We start from the raw sequence: 19,493 nt of genomic DNA on the forward strand, positions 1-19,493 counted from the left end.
ACCACACGCCAAACAAGGATGCATTTTGTGTTTTTGCTCTTGCTGGTTCCAGCCTTTCCCCCTCCTGGACTCTCATGCAAACCTGCAGAACTTCCACAGCACCCCCACCCCAACGGCAGCCTTATGGAAAGTTTCCGGGCTGAAATACTCCTCGATTCATTTGCAATCATGCAAACAGCTTGCACAAGATGCCCCTCCCACATTTGGCATTCCCAGACCCTCCCCACCCCCTCCTTCTCTGCTAGCTGCCTTGCATTTGGGTGTTATTGATTCCATCTCCTGTTGCCAGGGTAACCCCGGATCCCACCCCCGGGATTTGACAGGTGAACCATATGCCAGCTCTTGTCTCTGCTAAAAACCGCACCCCCTCCCCATTTATTATTATTATTATTATTATTGGGAGCTGATGCCTGTTATCGATCACTGGGGGAGCAAGGCAAACTCTCTGGCCTGATTCACCTGATTCAGCTGTGCATTTGCTGTCTGGCTTTGCCTTCCCTGTCTGGAACACAACCGACTTTCAACATGACCAGTGCCTTGTTCCAAAATGTCATGGAAAGTGAAAATGAGGTTGTAGATTAAACTCTCTCTCTCTGTCTCTCTCACTGCAAAGTCTACAATGGAGCTCCCAATAAATTGCACGATATTGTTTAAAAATCCTTGATCCTTGAACACTATTATACTGTTGTGGGTTTTGGAAGGGGGTCAGTCTGGATGATGCCCCGAGTCCCCTCCAATTCTTGGAGTCCTGTACCCAAGGAGGGTTAGAATCAAACAGAGGAAGGTGCCGAACTGCTCAGACCAATTTCTTTGTGAAGCATTGTAAGACAAATGACCTTAGCCCGCGACTTAGGTGTACTCATCACCATCACAAAAGTTTAAGCAAGAGTTACAACTAAATGGCAGTTTCCTCCAGGTGAATGGCAGGAATGGGCTTTCCTCCATCCCCATCTCCTAACTGCCAGGTAGGAGAACATTAGCCAGGGTGGGGTGTGAGAGCTGAGCTGGAAACAGGCTGGAAGCTGGAGACACTGAGACATGCTTGATCTCTGGTGGATCTGCTGGAGAAGATCTGCTGCAGTACTAATGCTGTGATCTCCTCCATCGGAGGATAGCTCAGATGTTAGAGCATGAGACTTAATCTCATGGGTCATGGGTTCGAGTCCCAACTTGGGCAACCCTCCCTGCATTTCATGGGGTTGGACTAGATGACCCACATGGTCCCTTTCAACTCTATGATTCTATTCTATTTTATGCTCAGATGGCACTGTGGGTTAAACCACAGGGCCTAGGACTTGCCGATCAGAAGGTCAGTGGTTTGAATCCCCACGACGGGGTGAGCTCCCGTTGCTCAGTCCCAGCTCCTGCCAACCTAGCAGTTCGAAAGCACACCAGTGCAAGTAGATAAATAGGTACCGCTCCGGCAGGAAGGTAAACGGCATTTCTGTGCATTGCTCTGGTTTGCCAGAAGCGGCTTAGTCCTGCTGGCCACATGACCCGGAAGCTGTACGCCGGCTTCCTCGGCCAATAAAGCGAGATGAGCGCCACAACCCCAGAGTCGGCCACGACTGGACCTAATGGTCAGGGGTCCCTTTACCTTTACCTTTTTAACTATGCATCTTAAAGACACCACAGTCTCTGCTGACCTTCATTCCAAGGAAACAGAGCCCAGGTAAGTGCCTGGAACACCTGAAGATTGAGGTGGTATGCAACAAGATTATTTCAGAACTCCAAACACCCTAAGAAAATTCCATATTTCTCATGCTAGTCTGACAATAAACAACCACAGTCAAAGCCAGATCAATGAAGTGAGTAGGTAGACAGGCTCCCCCCCCCCACGGAGTTGCTTACGGAGTAAATCTTACTTACTCAGATGCCAGCCCCGCTGTGTTCAGCGGGATTTACCCCATGGTAAAGGAATTGCAACTGCGGAGCGTTTCCATCACAGGCAGGAATGCAGGTGAACCACCAGTTGGAGGGTTTGCAAAGGATACAGGTGATGCTGAAACGGCAGGGCTGCTAGGCAAACTGAGCCGTGGGGGGGAGGGGGGGAGAATCTGGGCGGGTCCTGCCTGTGACTGGTGACTGTGCCTGCCAATCAAGTGAAGAGCTCCTCCCCTTGCTCCCAGGTTGGTTATAGAAAGAGAGGATGAAATCCACCCAAATGGAAACTGGGTAAGTGATGGCTGCTTTCATCAGTGCTCTCTACTTCGAAGGAGGGTGCTTTACTTAAGTGGCCCCAACAAGAACGTCTGGCACAGAAGATGGGAAAGTGTCACAGCACTGGGGGATTAGGAGAAAGGGGAATCAGAGGGAACATGATAGATGTTCTTGGAATTGGGCAAGGCATGGAATAGGTGGACAGAAAAGATTTTTCCTCTCCTAACACTAGAACTGGAGAACACCCAATGAAACGGAATGTTGGAAGATTCAGGACAGATGGAAGAACGTCCTGCATTAACTCAGCACATAGCTAACCTATGGAACTCCCTGCCACAAGAGGAAGGGACGCCCACCAATTGGATTTCAAAGAGGAAATTCGTGGAAGTAAAGTCTATCACTAAGGGTGGCTGTGTTCTGCTTCCGTGGTCGGTGGGAGGAAGCACTGCTTCTGAATACCAGTGGCTGGTAACCACCAGAGGGGAGAGTCCCGCTTTTGTGTTCGAATCCTGCTTGTGGGTTTCCCTTTGGGGCACCTGGAGGACCACGGTGAGAGCAGGAGGCTGGACTAGATGGGCTACAGGCCTGATCCAGCAGCCTCTGCTTATGTTCTTAAGTGGGAACCTCGCAGAAAAGCCTTGCAGGCAAACACTTACTTATTCATTTATTGCGTTGTAATTATACGCCGCTTGATTGTAAGAAAAGAAAAACCAACTCAAAGCGGTTTACAGAAAGATAAAACAAGAAAGAAAAGAAAAATTTACAAGATACTATAAAACATACAAAAAATATGAATAAATACAATAAGATACTGAAACAGATCAAAATTACCGCAGCTTTCTAAATGTCTGGGTAAGGTAAAGGGTAAACGGATCATTGACCATTAGGTCCAGTCGTGGACGACTCTGGGGTTGTGGCGCTCATCTCGCTTTGCTGGCCGAGGGAGCCGGTGTCCAGCTTCCGGGTCATGTGGCCAGCATGACTAAGCCACTTCTGGTGAACCAGAGCAGCGCACGGAAACGTCGTTTACCTTCCCGCCAGAGCGGTACCTATTTATCTACTTGAACTCTGACATGCTTTTGAACCACTAGGTTGGCAGGAGCAGGGACCGAGCAATGGGAGCTCACCCCGTCGCTGGGATTCGAACCTCCGACCTTCTGATCGGCAAGTACTAGGCTCTGTGGTTTAACCCACAGGTAGGCTTGTCTAAATAGGAAAGATTTTAGCAGGTGCCAGGAATCCAGTGAAGGCGCCTGCCTGATATCAAGTGGCAGGGAGTTCCAAAGTGCATGCTTACAAATGCAGAATGGGTATGATGTTATTATCACCTGTAGTAGTGCCAGTTCCTCCCATGCTCTTAAAAAACACTGCCTCCCCTCACTCTAAACCATGCCTGCAGCTTGCTTGGGTGGCTTCTGATCCCTTCCTATATTGGGGAAATGGGTGGCTGCAGAAGATGGAATAGATGTGTGCCAATTTTGGTGGAGGCATGGAAAGGCAGAAGTTTAGGCAGCTAGAAGAAGAAGAAGAGTTTGGATTTGATATCCCACTTTATCACTACCCTAGGGAGTCTCAAAGCGGCTAACATTCTCCTTTCCCTTCCTCCCCCACAACAAACATTCTGTGAGGTGAGTGGGGCTGAGAGACTTCAGAGAAGTGTGACTGGCCCAAGGTCACCCAGCAGCTGCACGTGGAGGAGTGGGGAATCGAACCCGGTTCACCAGATTATGAGTCTACCGCTCTTAACCACTACACCACACTGGCTCTCATTGCCATGCATTGAGAGATGCCAGGGAGCATTGGGGAAAGAAGCCCCCTTGCCAAGGAACCCAAGGGGCTGCAGCTCAGGGCCAGAGCACCCGCTTTGCAAGCTGAAGGATCCAGGTTCAGCCCCTTAAAGATGGAATTGTGAGGGGTGGACTAGATGGCCCCTGGGGTCCCTTCCAATTCTACGATTCTGTGATTGACTTCAGAGAAAGACCCTCCTCCGCCTGAGACCCTGGGGAGCTGCTGCCAGCCAGGGTAGACAACATTGGGCTGGATGAGCAAGGACTCTGAACCGGAGTAATCCAGGTCCCTGCGGGGTTGTTGCTCTGCCATCTCACAAAACCATGCGCTTCCAACCAGTTCATATAAGAACAGAAGCTTAGTTAAGTTGGGTGATGGATTCATATAGCATGTAAATCTAATTTCTCACCATTATAATCACAAGAGCATAAGGAGAGGCTGCTGGAACGGGCCAATGACTCGTCTAGTCCAGTATCCTGTTCTCACAGTGACCAAACAGATGCCTCTGGGAAACCCACAAGCAGGATTCGAACTCAAGAGCAACTCTCCCCTCCTGTGGTTTCCAGAAACTGGGAATCAGAAGCATCACTGCCTCGGGCAATAGTGCGCGTTGGAGCCGTGAGCGGACTCAAGACCCTTATCTTTCCCCAGCGCACAAAAAGTCAGCTGGAGGATTTTTGGGGGGCGAGTTTCTCATTCTCTGCTGGACCCCTATGAGCCCCACTCTGCCATGGGGTTTTTTTTGGGGGTGCGCTGAGCCCTGGCGATCACCCCTAAAGCTCTATTTGCCAGAACCGTGTCGCCCCTTAAGCAGACGGCACACAGCTCGCCGCCATAGCCTCTGCAGCGAACCAGAAGTTGCCTAATTCTCTTTTAAATCTATCCAAGATGGTGGCCCTTGCTGCCTCTTGTGGGAGGGAGTTCCGCAGTTTAATGACGCACTGCACGAAGAACTTTCTTTGTCCTAAATCTTCCAACACTCAGCTTCATTGATCTAGGACAAACTTCATTTTCCAGCTGTTTTTGGACTGCAATTCTCATCATCCCTGGAAACTGGTCCTGCTAGCTAGGGATGATGGAACTGTCTCCCTCAGAAGGTGGTGTCCTCTCCTTCCTTGGAGGTTGGATGGCCATCCGTCCCGGATGCTTTAGCTAACTTGACATGAGCCAACAGTGTGACGCGGCAGCTAAAAACGCCAATGCAATTCTGGGCTGCATCAATAGGAGTATAGCATCTAGATCAAGGGAAGTAATAGTGCCACTGTATTCTGCTCTGGTCAGACCTCACCTGGAGTACTGTGTCCAGTTCTGGGCACCACAGTTCAAGAAGGACACTGACAAACTGGAACGTGTCCAGAGGAGGGCAACCAAAATGGTCAAAGGCCTGGAAACAATGCCTTATGAGGAACGGCTAAGGGAGCTGGGCATGTTTAGCCTCGAGAAGAGGAGGCTAAGGGGTGATATGATAGCCATGTTCAAATATATAAAAGGATGTCACATAGAGGAGGGAAAAAGGTTGTTTTCTGCTGCTCCAGAGAAGCGGACACGGAGCAATGGATCCAAACTACAAGAAAGAAGATTCCACTTAAACATTAGGAAGAACTTCCTGACAGTAAGAGCTGTTCAACAGTGGAATTTGCTGCCAAGGAGTGTGGTGGAGTCTCCTTCTTTGGAGGTCTTTAAGCAGAGGCTTGACAACCATATGTCAGGAGTGCTCTGATGGTGTTTCCTGCTTGGCAGGGGGTTGGACTCGATGGCCCTTGTGGTCTCTTCCAACTCTATGATTCTATGATTCTATGATTCTAAGATTGCTGCATTTCGGGGGGGTTGGACTAGATGACCCTCAGGGTCCCTTCCAGCTCTCCAATTCTATGATTCTATAATTCACTGGATGTCCACATGCACTGCTGTTGAGAGCAAGCAAAGCTCTTCTCTCTCCAGTCGGTGCACAATTTTATAAACTTCTATCATATTGTCTCTTATTCAGCTCTAAAAGGCACTTCGGTTCAACATCACACTGTTCTGCTGGAAGCAGGAAGAGTGCATAATCCGCATCTCCCTTCCAGAGATTCTGTGCGCTGGATAAACAGGTCCCCCGCTGGGATGGGGGGACAACCTGATCTCTCTTCCTTCCCTAATTAATGCATTTCTTGTCTCTCGGTGGAGCTCTAGCTGCGAGCTTAATCTGGGTCTCAAAAGCAGGTCTGCAGTCAGAACAAAGCGAAGACCACAATTATTAATAATGGAGCTCCAATAAGTGGAGTTTGTCATCCAGGCGCTCTCTGTGGTAGCTTCAAAGAAAAGGTTGGGGATTTTGTGACGTCGTGATACAGGAGCATCATATGAGTCCTGCTGAGTTTGACGAAAGATCCCCGTAGCCTGCCGGCCGATGACGAAAAATCCAAGAAGCTGGGATGGGAGACAGCCACAGCAGCCCACTCTGCTGGCAGGCCCCAGCAGCCAGTACTGGGAGGTAGACTGCCACTGAACATGGAGTTTCCATCTAGCACCGGGTTTAGTAGCCATCGATAAACCAATCTTATTCCACAGACTGGCCGCCTAAGTCATTGGCTGCCCCCACATCTTGAAGAAGTGAGTTCCAGAGGTTACCTGTGCAGAGTGAGGAGGCGGTTTTCCTTTGACCTGCCCTAATCAGCTGCTGTTGTTTTTGTCCATGGAGCTTTCTTGGCAGGGATACTGGAGTGGCTTGCCGGTTCCTGCTCCAGGTGGATCATGTTTGGTCAAAACTCTCCACTATGACCTGTGCATCTTGGGTGGTCCTGCATGGCATGGCTCATAGCTTCTCTGAGTTATTCAAGCCCCTTCGCCATGGCGAGGCAGTGATCCATGAAGGGGCAATGACAAATCTAGACAGCATCTTAAAAAGCAGAGACATCACCTTGATGACAAAGGTCCGTCTAGTTCAAGCTCTGGTTTTCCCAGTCGTGATGTATGGAAGTGAGAGCTGGACCATAAAGAAGGCTGATCGCAGAAGAATGGATGCTTTTGAATTCTGGTGCTGGAGGAGACTCTGGAGAGTCCCATGGACTGCAAGAAGATCAAAGCTATCCATTCGGAAGGAAATCAGCCCTGAGTGCTCACTGGAAGGACAGATCCTGAAGCTGAGGCTCCAAGACTTTGGCCACCTCATGAGAAGAGAAGACTCCCTGGAAAAGACCCTGATGTTGGGAAAGATGGAGGGCACAAGGAGCAGGGGACAACAGAGGACGAGATGGTGGGACAGTGTTCTTGAAGCTACCAGCATGAGTTTGACCAAACTGCGGGAGGCAGTGGAAGACAGGAGGGCCTGGCGTGCTCTGGTCCAGGGGGTCACGAAGAGTTGGACACGACTAAACAACAACAACAGCTCGGACTGCGCAAGGAAGGAAATGGCAGGGCCAAGAGAGGAGTTTGCCTGAAATTCGGCGCCAGCTCTGGTCCAGGGGGTCACGAAGAGTCGGACACGACTAAACGACTAAACAACAACAACAATCAGCTGCTGACCTGCTGAGACAGTGCAAAACAGGACATCTTTGTCCGCTGGGGCATCTCTGACCATGCAGGAAACAGGCAAGGCCAAAGTGGTTGCGAAATTGCTCAGCTTGGGGCCATTAGGCAGTCACTCAAAGGGAAAACTGGTTTTAGGAAACAAGGAAGGGAGGCCAGGTGCGTGAGGGGTCTGCAGGTGCTGGCCTGGAGCTGGGCATGCAGAGAGGAAGTGCTGCAGGCAGCCTGTGGGCGAAATCAGTTTCAAGTCAGCTGTGGCCCTGTGTAAATTCATAAAGGATGGAGGCCGCCAGACACCCAGTCAGCCTGCAAGCTTGGCTGAGTCACCGATGAGATGATAATTACATCAGACACCTGTAGGGCACTTGGGGGGAGGGGAGGGGGGGCTTGTTACAAGGCAAGGAGAGAACAAAGAGAGTCCGTCACTGTTTAAAACTGGATCAGAGAGGAGGTTTTGTGCAGACATAGATCCCCCCCATGCTGGTTTTATATACTGGAAGGACAGAGGAAGGTACAATTAGGGGAAGGGCTGAAACTCAGTGGTAGAGCACCTGCTTGGCATGCAGAATCATGGAATTGTAGAGTTGGGAGGGATTCCCAAGGGTCATCTAGTCCAACCCCCTGCAATGCAGGAATCACAGCAAAAGAATCTCTGGCTGGTGAACATCAAACGTCTGGATGAAGCATCCTTATGCATGGCAAGGAGAAAGTGGCTAGAGAAACCTTTTTTTCCTTCTCCTAGAACTCTTGGATTTCCAACAAAGCTGAATGTTGCAGGATCCAGACAGACTTCTTCACGTGATGCAGTTAACCTGCGAAATTCTCTGCCGCAGGCTGCCAAGCTGGACAGCTTGAAAAGGAGAGAGAGAAATCCATGTGGAACAAGGCTATCAAAGGCTGTGATGAATATCTGCTATCTACAGTTTTGGAGGCCATGTGACACTCAGTACCAGTTGCTGGGGAATTTATTTATTTTTATAGGGCTTCTTTCATAAAATTTATCCACCGCTTGACTGTGAAAAAGAAAACACACCCTCAAAGCAGTTTACAAAAAGATGAAACAACGAAACCAAGAAAGAATTACAACAGTACTTAAAAATGAAACACAACTTAAAATGCTGTACTAAATCAGATGAAAATGACGCCCATTTTCTAAGCACATGGGTGGGCTTCTCTAAACAAGAAGGATTTCAGCAGGTGCCCAAAAGACTGCAGTGAAGGAACTTGCTTGGTATCAATAGGCAGGGAGTTCCAAAGGGCAGGCGCTGCCATACTAAATGGAATGCCGCTGGGAGAGTTGGTGCCCTGTCCTGCTTGAGGGAGCCTCATATTGGGGATCTTAGTTGACCGCTTTGCCAAAGAGGATGCCCCATTTGTACCGATGCAGGAATCTCTTCTGAGGTGATTACGCTTTTCATAGAGAAGGTCATGCAAAACCAGGGGGTGGGGGTGGGGGTGGGGAGGGAGACCTTTTAACCCAAGAGTCATGTTCCCTGGTGGGCTACTTTCTTGTGTTTGTGCATCTCATGCCAGGGATGGGAAGGGCGAGAGGCAAGAGGCAGTGGAGCCACAGAGGTGGCCCGGAACATTAAACAGGAGGCTGCATCTCGCTCATACCAAAAGTTGAGAGATTTTTTTGCCTGCTCCACCCCAATGTCACAACTTCCCCTCTGTCTGTCCAGGCAGGAAAGTGTTAGGATTACAGGTCAAGTACACCTCCCAGCTGGGCCAAAGCGCTTGAGAAGGGCGTGAAGAGGAAAGAGGATAATCCCAAGGGTCAAGCGCAGAGCCCTCCTCCCTCTGTGTTAAAAGGATCTCTGGCAGCCAGGGTGCAAAAGACATGCCAGTCAGAGCAGACAACACCAGCTGCCTTTGAGTGAGAAACAGACCCCTGGGACCCATCTATCGCAGCCTTGCCTCCTCTGACAGACAACTGTTCCTCAGTGCCTGAAGCCAAGAGAGGCAACCGTCTTTCACGGTAGATTGTAAGCTCTTTGCGGGCAGGGGACTTTCCTTTTCGCTGCCATTGTTTGAAGCGCCATGGGCACATTGGTGGCTGTCTGTATACCAGTTCCACGGCTATTTACCACTGCATACACCAACAGTGGTGTACAACCTGCATTGTAGGGGGTTGGACTAGATGACCCCTGGGTCCCTTCCAGCTCTACAGTTCTACGATTCTACTACTGCTAAAAGTAACTTTCTAGTCAAAACGAGCATGCAGCCCCCTTCTGGGCTGGAGATGCAGGAGGGCAGAAAGGCTTTGCCGTCTGCTGAGATGCTTTTGGTTTCGCAGGTCCTGCCAGGCTGTGCCCCTTTCCCCCTTCTCCCTTGCCTAGAAGTATTATGATGAACGACCCCCAGGAAATTACAGCAGTCCAAAGCCGTGCTGGGAGACTGCCAGCTGGGCTGCGCTTGGCGTGTGCCTACACTCCTTAATTCATAAATCGCAGTGGCTGGCGAAAGGCGTGCCAGCCAGGGCGAGTTCCTGGGGGATGGCATGTGGCTGTGCGGGTGTGTGGCTGTGCTGTGTGTTGGCACACAAACAGGAGGGGGCATGCACAGAAGCCCAAGCAGATAGAGCCCTCCTTGCTCCAGCCAGCTAGTCACAGACTCCAAGGGGAAACCCAGGACGCAGGTGTGCTGTGGGCATCAAGGTCACCTGCATTTCATTTCTACCTGCAGTTGCAAAACAATTCTAGAGGCTGATGCCTGTAAGGTGAGAAACAGGGCGAGGAGTTTCCTTTGAGCCCAGTGACTGCAGTGCACCAGAATGGACTGGGTGCAAGAGAGCTTAAAACTCTGGAGAGGCCTGCCAAGCAGGGTTAACCCAACTCAGCTACCTTCCTGTTGTGGTTTTTTAACCAACAACCAAAACACAAACAGTGAAACCCCCAGGCGGCTGATACATTGGGTATACATAATCAATAGTAACATATTCAAATCAACCACATGTACAATTCTATATACCTTAACACTCCTCCCTCCACAAGGTTTATTTAACTTTTAACATTTTAATTGCCCCAAATTGTTCAAACCTGCCCAAATAATTCAATATCTTCTCAAACCAATCCCCCTCCTCCTCACTGACCTTAAACCCTTTCATTTTGTGTATCCTCACAGTTAGATATTCTAAGATTATAATATTTTTCAGCTTTTCCCTCCATTGATTCACCCCTAGCTCTTCTGCATTTTTCCAGTTACTCGCTATAACCTTTCTGGCTGCAATTACCCTCAATTTTACCCATTTACATTCCTCTTTTGTTTCTAACTTGGTGCTACTCAGGCTAATAAGAACCATTAATTTAGATATTTCCACCTTCCTACCCACAATTCCCGATATTTCTATACCAATCTGTTTCCAGAATTCATTAACTAACGGACAATCCCACCACATATGACTGTACGTTCCCATCACTCCACATTTCCTCCAACAATTCTTACTTCCAGATTTCGTAATATGATATAACCTTACAGGTGTGTAATACCATTTTTGTACAAACTTCAACCCTTGTTCCTGGATTATCCTAGAGGTCGCAACAAAGGGTGGATGCCGAAAGATTCTTTCCCAATCTTCATCTAAAATCTGCTCCTGAATATCTAGCTTCCAATATTCTTTCAAACTTTCCTTTGGTGCCTTCGTATATTTCTGTGAAAGTCCCAGGAATCTCTCTGTGTGTGACTAGAGACAAAACTGTCGCCCTTTCCTTGGCATGACTCTGGAACCAGATCAACCAGAAGGGCAATTGAAGCTGAAAGTGTCCCCGGATTCATTGAAAAGAATCTGGTAACTTTACTATATGTAGCCTTTAGAATCTGTGATATATTGCTTAGGGGGGTGGGGTCAGGAAAAGAGAAGAGGAAAGCAAGTCTTCAGTCACCAGTTATGTCTATGTCTCATCCAGAAAGTATAGCCAGAGTAAAGGTAAAGGTAAAGGTACCCCTGCCCGTGCGGGCCAGTCTTGCCAGACTCTAGGGTTGTGCGCCCATCTCACTTAAGAGGCCAGGGGCCAGCGCTGTCCGGAGATACTTCCGGGTCACGTGGCCAGCGTGACAAAGCTGCATCTGGCGAGCCAGAGCTGCACACGGAAACGCCTTTTACCTTCCCGCCAGTAAGCGGTCCCTATTTATCTACTTGCACCCGGGGGTGCTTTCAAACTGCTAGGTTGGCAGGCGCTGGGACCAAGCAACGGGTGCGCACCCCGCCGCGGGGATTCGAACCGCCGACCTTTCGATCGGCAGGCCCTAGGCGCTGAGGCTTTTACCCACAGCGCCACCCGCATCCCTACAGCGCCACCCATGGCAAATTTAAAAAATCCACCTGGACAGAAATTTTACCCTTGAAAATGAGCATGTGTCCTGGAAAAAGAGGACACATGGCAACTGTACCATCCAACCTCTGCTTAAAAACCTCCAGTGAAGTAAATTCCATGCCTGACCTCTCTGCTGCTCCAACGCCCTCCTTGCCCATCCGAAGAACTCCTTCTCCTTCAAGCAATTCCATCCTTCTCCCCTTGCTGCCCCACATGCTTCTGTGACAGGTGCCTCCCCCTCCCCTTAAATCCATCCTCAAAAGTCCCCTTTGTTGAGACACCTTTGGCTCACATTCTGGGCTGTATCTGGTGCTAGTGCTGCTCAAAACAGACCCACCAAAGTGAATGAGCACGACTAATGTAGGTCCATTCATTCCAATGGGTCTACTTCTCAAATTATACTGGAGTGAAGCAGGAGGCTGTGCAAACACCACACACCCTCCCCAAATAATCTTGGGAGTTGTAGTTCACCCCCAACAGAGCCACAGTTCCCAGAATACGTGTGTGTGTGTGTGTGTGTGTGTGTGTGTGTGTGTTGGAATGGGCTTTAGAAGTACAGTATGATGTTTGTGCAGCCAAAGTATATGGAATGGAAAAGGACCCAGGTTTTATTTGCTAGTCTCTCCTCTTCCTCTACTGCCTGACCAAGTGGACTGTAAGCTCCTTGGGGGCAGGGACCGGTCCTCTTGGGCTCTGTGAAGTGCCCGGCACTCTAATGGTGCTGTGTAAATAATACCCCATAATGAAGGCAGCACTTTGGGGTTAGCCATTTGGGAGCACATTCAATTGCATCACACATTTGAATAATGTTAGGGCAAAAACCGAGAGACGATGAATGGGATCCTCCCATGAATTGTCGACCAGGAAGCTGGAGATGAATGGACCGTTAATTTCAGAGGCAGCCGAGGGAGCTTGATTCATGGCCTGCTTTTATTCCAGAGCTTCCATTGTCTTTGCAAACTGACGTTTTGCTGCAAGAAGCCAGCTGGCACACAAAGGGACAGAGCCGTCTGCAGTTTGGCTCCTGACACATCCAAAAAACCCAGCGGCAATATCTCACCCACAACAATTCTAGGTCTCTGCCTTCCCAAGGGATGGAGCTGGCACCTTGCCCTTGGCCCCGTGGCAGCTTCCCGGCCACACAGGTGTACTGACGCATGCCGTACCTGTTTGATTTCTGCCCGCCGTGGAGCTGTCCAAAGCGTAGAGCTTCACTTGGCAGCCTTATTGAGAAGGAGGCGTGTTTCCTGGCACTGCTGGGTGACTTGGGAATAAAGCCAATGGGGTCATCCCTGGTTCTTAGAGGTGTCTCATCTCAGCAGGCTCCTGCCTGCCAGATGCGATCCAGGTTTCCCTCAAACCAAGGTTTGTGCAGCTTGGTCACTTGGTTGGACAAACTGCCTGATCAGCAGGCCAAGGGGACTGGGAGGTCAGCAGGGAAACAGACCAATTATAGGGGGCAGCAGAGCCAGTAGCGGGCAGAGGAACATAATTCCATAAGGCTGACCAAAGTGAGTAGAGCCCTCCTAATGAAGCTGCCAGGTGGGCAGGGTATAAATAATAAATTATTTTATATTATTATTTAAATGATATGCCTCCACTGCCACAGGTCCCTGCCTGGGATTCAGACTGCAGTAGTATTTTAACTTGTGTTGAGGGATCTCATGTATGAATGAGCCACTGGGTCACTTGGGAATGTGTGTGGCCTGTTCTGATCCCTGAATTGGAGGGGGTTGGGCTGGGCGATCACTGGGCATTGCTGTCAACTTTTTCTTTTTCTTGTGAGGAATCCTATTCAGAAGAAGGGAATTTCCCTTTTAAAAAGGGAAACATTGACAGCTATGGCACTGGGGTCCCTTCCAACTCTACTGTTCCGTGATTCTATGGCCAACCCATAGAGGCAAAAGACAAAAACTCACATCTAGTTCAGGAATGAGAGGTGGTTTAGGACACCCTGTCTGCCTCACCGTCACCCAACATCTTGATTTGACTCAGAGCTTGAACCCGAGAACGTGTGAAATTAGTTTTGTTGAGGTTCCTTTAATTCCTATTAAGGAAAATCTGGTGAATGGGCTTCCTTTATCTAGCACCTACACGTCTTGTATTTAAGGTTTGAAGGTCACTGACCTGGCCTCCAGCCAAGTAGGTCACTGTGATCTGGCCACTGGCCAAGGGTGTGGTCATTCTTGGGTCTATTAAGAGGGGGCTGAACACAGCCTCTTTGCTTCGCTGAGAGAAAGCTCTGCCAGATTGGTGCTGAGCTCTGTGCTGTATGTGTGCTTTGAGTTGTACTTGCTTTGCATTTGTAGCCTGAAGCTTCCACTAGGGATCATGCGGAATCCTGTATATAGTGAAACTGCCTTAATGATTTGGACCTGCCAGTAAAGGACTGAACGGTCTGATGATTTGGAGTCTGACTGAATTTCTTCCAGCACAAAATGGCACTGCCACAAACCTACACGCTTGGGGAGCTGCACACACCATAGGCCAACGAGTTTATTATCAAGGGGCCTCTGAGCATGAGCAGAGTCCTTTTCTCTCTCAGCTGAGAAACCACGGCATCTGAGATTAAGATGGTGGGCCTCGCCACCTCCTGTGGGAGGGAGTTCCATAGTCTAACTACGTCTTGCAGGGAGAAGAGCTTTCTTTTAGCCAACCTGAACCTTCCAACCTAAAAGACTTGCAGCTGAATCTGATCACATTTCAAACCTCCCCTTGAAATTGATAGCAAGCGTCTCCTCCTGTCCTCTTTCCAACGCCCACTGGAAGATAACAAAATTGATCGCTGCAAATGTGATCGACTCAAGTGCCTCAGTTCTGTCACCTAGGAGCCATATCCTGAGATATGGGAAGTGATAGGTGCTCTGCACATGCTCTGGTGCTCTCTCTTAAGACCACTCCCCTTCTCTATTCGTTCTTCTCTGTTTTTATTTTTCCCACCACAAGCCTGATGAGAGTCCTGATGCCCCAAACTGGCCTAGCTCTGATAAGGTTTACCTGAGGTTCAGCTCTCCAACCAAGCCAAGAAAAATCCCTCTGGAGCCAGTGTTCTTTAGTGCAGCAAATGTCCTGAGATGAATAAACTTTGGGGTCGATGGAAAACTGTTAGCTCTTTTAAACACCTCTTTTTAAAAATAGGCAGCCCTGTCTGTTTTCTCTGGCTGGCTGCCTAGAACGGAACACAGTTTTCCAAATGGGATTTTACCTGTGCTGGAGAGAGCAAGGTGGTTACGTCCTGTACCTTGAAGCATCTATTTCTGAGGCTGCAACTTAAAACACCCTTGGCCTTTTGAGCTGCAGGATCACATTGCTGGCTCCTGTTCCGTTTGTTCTGCACCAGCCCCTTCCCACTTTCCTTGCAAGTGCTGCTGCACAGACGGCGATCTCTCCCGTTATCCTTGGGCACCTGGCTCTCCTCTGTAGCACAACAGACTTCACAAGTGTCTCTGGTGCACGTCACGTTCTGCTGTCTGCACAGCTGTCCTGTTGGGTGATATCATCTATTCTCACAAAGGAATCCCACACAAACCGTCTATGGACCAATATGGTGCCTTTTCCTCCAACATCCTGCTTCTGTCACCACTCTTTGGTTTATTAAAATTATTATTCTTTATTAAATGCATATACCAGTCTTAGGTCTCAGGTCAGTTCACAGGATAAAATACAGAACAAAAACAACCCAATAAATTTTTCAACACATTTTAAAAGGGCATAGGATGCCAATCAACCACAGGCCTCGTTTGCTCCATCTGGCTAAGCTCCTTGCATCCTCTTTACCCAAACGTGTGTGGCACCCAGTTATCTTTCCCTGACCTCCTGGTGACATTGATACCCTCACTGGTAACCAGGACCCTGTCTTGGCTCCTCTACTGGCCCCCACTCCACCCGGCCACCAACACAGCGTTAATTCCTGGGGTTTTTTTTTCTTCAGGCACAAATATATTTGGATCCCCTGTACCTACTGGATGCAGAATTAAATTATTTCCATCTCCCTGAATTCTTCATTCACCAGACAATGAGAGACATGCCTTTTGGTGAGTCTGCAGTTCAGAGAGATCGCTGCAGAAGTGTGTGTGTGTTGTGTGGGGTGGTATTCTGTGCTTCTGTTCTCAAAACAAGCAACTGCCCCTTCAGAATAGAATGATGGGGTTTTCATTGATTTTTTTTGGCCACCAACGTGAAGTATGGGAAGGAAAAGATAAATCTGAAGTGCTGCAGACTCAGGTCAGAAGGCTGCTTGGCTGGGATGCTGCCCACAGATCTGTGTATTCCGGATGTCAAGGAGCAGAGTTAAGGCACTGCACCCATTCACACAGAATTAAGGTGTTGCGCCCACTCCTACCTCCACCCCCTGAACTTCGCGTTCCCCGGCTGTGTAGCTTTTACACCCAGAATTTGTTTTCTTTTGATGTCTTTCCTGTGGACCAGACAAAATGCAATGGGTAGCGAGAGAGAGGCAGGCGTCAACTCAGGCTGAAGCTTTTGCTCTGCTCGGTGTCCTCTCCTGTGTGGGCACTTGCCTTTTGGGGAAGGGCCATGGCTCAGTGGTTAGAGCACCTGCCTTGCATGCAGAAGGGCCCAGGATCAATCCCCAATAGCATCTCTAGGTATTGGGGGGGGGGGAGGAATACTCCTTGTCTGAAACCATGGAGAGCTGCTGCCAGCCAGTGCAGTCAAAATGAGCTAGATAGATGAATGATCCGACTCAGTGTAAGGCAGCTTCCTATGAACCTCTTGCACCTGCCCAGGATGCCCAAGGCCACCTGGCATGGAAGGTTGCCCACACGGGCACCACTCTGGTGCCCTCTTTTCTTTCAAACCAAGCAGCCCTATGACCTGGGAGGCTTTGAGGGGGTGGGGAGTAGTGGTTAGCGGCAGTGGAAAGTGGATTTGGGTCTTTTCTAGGCGAGTGGCCTTGCGGGGAGGGCTTTGAGAAGGGCTTCATTCCTGATGGCAAAAGGCAGGCAGCCCCAGCTTCTCAATTCTGCCCATGGCCAGGAGCGCTGCAGTGCCCGCCCGACCAAGAGAGCCTGCTTGTGAAACCGGCAGCCGGCCCCTCGCTCACCTTGACCAGCCGCTCTTGCGTCACAAGAAGGGATCCTCCACCCCTTTCGCACGACACATTGCAGGGGGCATGTTCGTGCCACTTCCCTCTCGCAGCATGATGCCAGCCTCAGGCCAGAGATGCATCTCAATGATGCAGCCCAGCCAAAACTCAGCCACGTCTCTCCACGACCCACCCAGACTGTGTTGCCCCTTCCTAGGAGGGTCTCTGCTTATGCAGTCTGTGCGACACCCAGCATGCAAAAGAACCCGCTTTCCTGTTACGATTTATTACTTTGGAAGTGTCAGGCGGGGGCAAATGCAGTTTTTTTTTAAAGGTCTCAATCCAGGTCAGTCCCTGGAGCCAGGACAGCATCCATCGCACCTCCCACCTCAGCCGAAGCATCCTTAATCCCGGGGGTCCTCTTTGGACCAAGACTCTCCTTAGGTAGCCCTGCCCCCTCACCTGCCTGCCAGAGACCCCGGACCAGCGCTTTCCCACCCTGTCTGCAGAGGGCAGGGCTCCGCAAAACGACCCTCCCCCCCTGCCCTGTTGCGATCCGCTCACCTGAGGTGGTCTGCCTCGGTTCCACACCTAACAAGCTGCCCACTGCAAGCCCATCACCGTGGTCACCCTTGCATCGAGAGAGGCGCCGCCGCTGCACTCCTCGGAGATGCGGGATGGGATGCCGAGGCTGGTACCCAGGAGGAGGGATGCTGCGCGCTCTCTCCAGGAGATGCAGGGCGGAGAGAGAGAGGGCAGGGCGGTACCCCGGAGGAAGAGCCCGGAGCGCTCTCCGAGGATGGGAACAGCAGCAGGAGAGGACAGCCCAGGAAAGGAGCCGCGGCGGGCAGGCTCCGAGGACGCTGGTACCCAAGGACCGCTCTCTCTCCAGGGATGCAGGAGGGATGCAGCGGCGGGCGGGCGGGCGAGAGGGATGCGCAAGGAAGGGAAGGGAGCCAGACCACCAACTCCGCCTGCTCCGGGCTCCCTGCACCAGTCAGTCCCCAGCCTGCCTCTCTCTCCTCCCCGCCTGGAAAGGAAGCTGCTTTTGCTGGGAAGCACTAATGACACCCGCCCCCCTCCCAGTCTCAACCCAGCCCCTCCCTGAGCTCCCTCATTCGCTGAGAACTGAGGATTCTGCGCCAGTTCCCTGCCCGCCGCCGGAGAGGGAAAGGCAGCTTCGGGCGGGCTCCGCTTCCCGCAGGACAAACACTCCCCCGCCCCACTCCGCCCCACCACGCCCCACGCCCCCTCCTCCTCCTCCAGCCCCAGATCTGTCTAGGCTGTTGCCCCAGTCTGGAGGGGGCTGGGGCGGGGAGGGGATGGAGCTACATCCCAACTCCCACCCGCGTGTTGACAGTCAGGCTCTGGCGGAACTGTGGCCTGGGTGGCGGGAGGGGGGCGGCAGACTGCAGCGCGCGGCGCCATGTGGCAAGAGGAGCCCCCCCCCCGCTCCGTGGAAGGCACAGCTCCATCCTCCTGCGTGCCTGACTGGACCATTTCTGCAGCCCTGGCCTTGGGAGAGGGAGGTGTCCCTGCGATTTCGGAAAGGGACACTCAAAGCCCATGCAAGCAGCCCCAGGAAGTCTCTCCAGGCCACTTTGCACACAGAGTTTGATTTGCAGAATGCCACCCTTTCTCATACCCCCCTCTCGGCCAAAAAGTTTTTTGTTTTTTTTAGGGAAATGCAGTGGCAGCGATGGGGAACATCTATGTGTGGGGCAGCCTCCTGATGTGGCTGGACTCCAGTTTCCACTCTCCCCCAGCAGCCAGCATGGTCAGGGGATGATGGGTGTTGTAGTTCAGTAACACCTGGGGAGCCCCTGCAGATCCCCCACCCCAGGGACTTGGGCTTAAGTCAGTCTCAACAGCTGCCCATTCTAGTTGCGTGTGCATTTGGTGGCGAGGGACTCACACGTTGCACATGGTCAGCTGTGTGGCATTTTAATAGCTAGCTCTGGCATCAATAAAATATTCTGGGACCAAAACCTGGCTAAGATCAAGCCCCTTCCTTCTGGCTCCCCTCTGACCTAGATTTCATTTTTAATAACCCAGCCTTTCTCCAAGGGTCTAATGATTCCACCTTCCCTCACAGCAGCCCTGTGAGGTAGGCTGAGGCGAGAAGGAGTGCCTGGCTCAAGGTCTCCTCGTGAGCCTCATAATGGAGAGAGAACATGGACTCAGGTCCCTGCAGAACTAGGCTGACATCACCCTCCACTTCCATTCTGGGTGTGATCCTGTCCTCTCTGAGCTCAGAATGAAAATGTTTCTGTCCCTAATTCTGGGTGAGGTGCATGGCAGCTTCACATTTGGCTAGAGGACGAGGTGGGGCTGGAGTTTGAAAGCTTAGAGGTTCCCTTAATGCCACATATATGTAGCAGAATTACAACGATCTAATGCTTTGCTGCAGCTGAGAGGAGACGTAGCAGATGTTGAAAGAATATGAGTGATCTGTAGCACGGGTAATTATAATATTAGTCACTTACAAAGAACGAAATCGATACGCAGCAGGATTTGTTCTAGAAGACAATGGTTCAACAATGGATGTGTATATAAATATTGTCATCTGTTTTGTATGCTAGAATAAGAAACCTGCTGGATTAGGCCAGTGGCCCATCTAGGCCAGGATCCTGTTCCCACAATGGCCAACCAGACCACCCTTTGGGAAGCCCAGATTG

The 19,493-nt window shown here is 50.6% G+C and overlaps 1 protein-coding gene across 1 annotated transcript in view; it reads right to left on the reverse strand.

Annotated features, from left to right (window-relative positions):
* Window positions 1-18,171, reverse strand: part of PHF24 (PHD finger protein 24) — a 36,151-nt gene extending 17,980 nt beyond the window's left edge. Inside the window, exon 1 of the mRNA XM_053408068.1 lies at window positions 17,380-18,171. The gene's annotated coding sequence lies outside the window, so the exon portion shown is untranslated. The remainder of the gene's footprint in view (window positions 1-17,379) is intronic.
* Between the last annotated feature and the right edge of the window lie 1,322 nt (window positions 18,172-19,493).

The sequence above is a fragment of the Podarcis raffonei genome, chromosome 11 (genome assembly GCF_027172205.1).
Source record: "Podarcis raffonei isolate rPodRaf1 chromosome 11, rPodRaf1.pri, whole genome shotgun sequence".
Classification (NCBI taxonomy): Eukaryota; Metazoa; Chordata; class Lepidosauria; order Squamata; family Lacertidae; genus Podarcis; species Podarcis raffonei.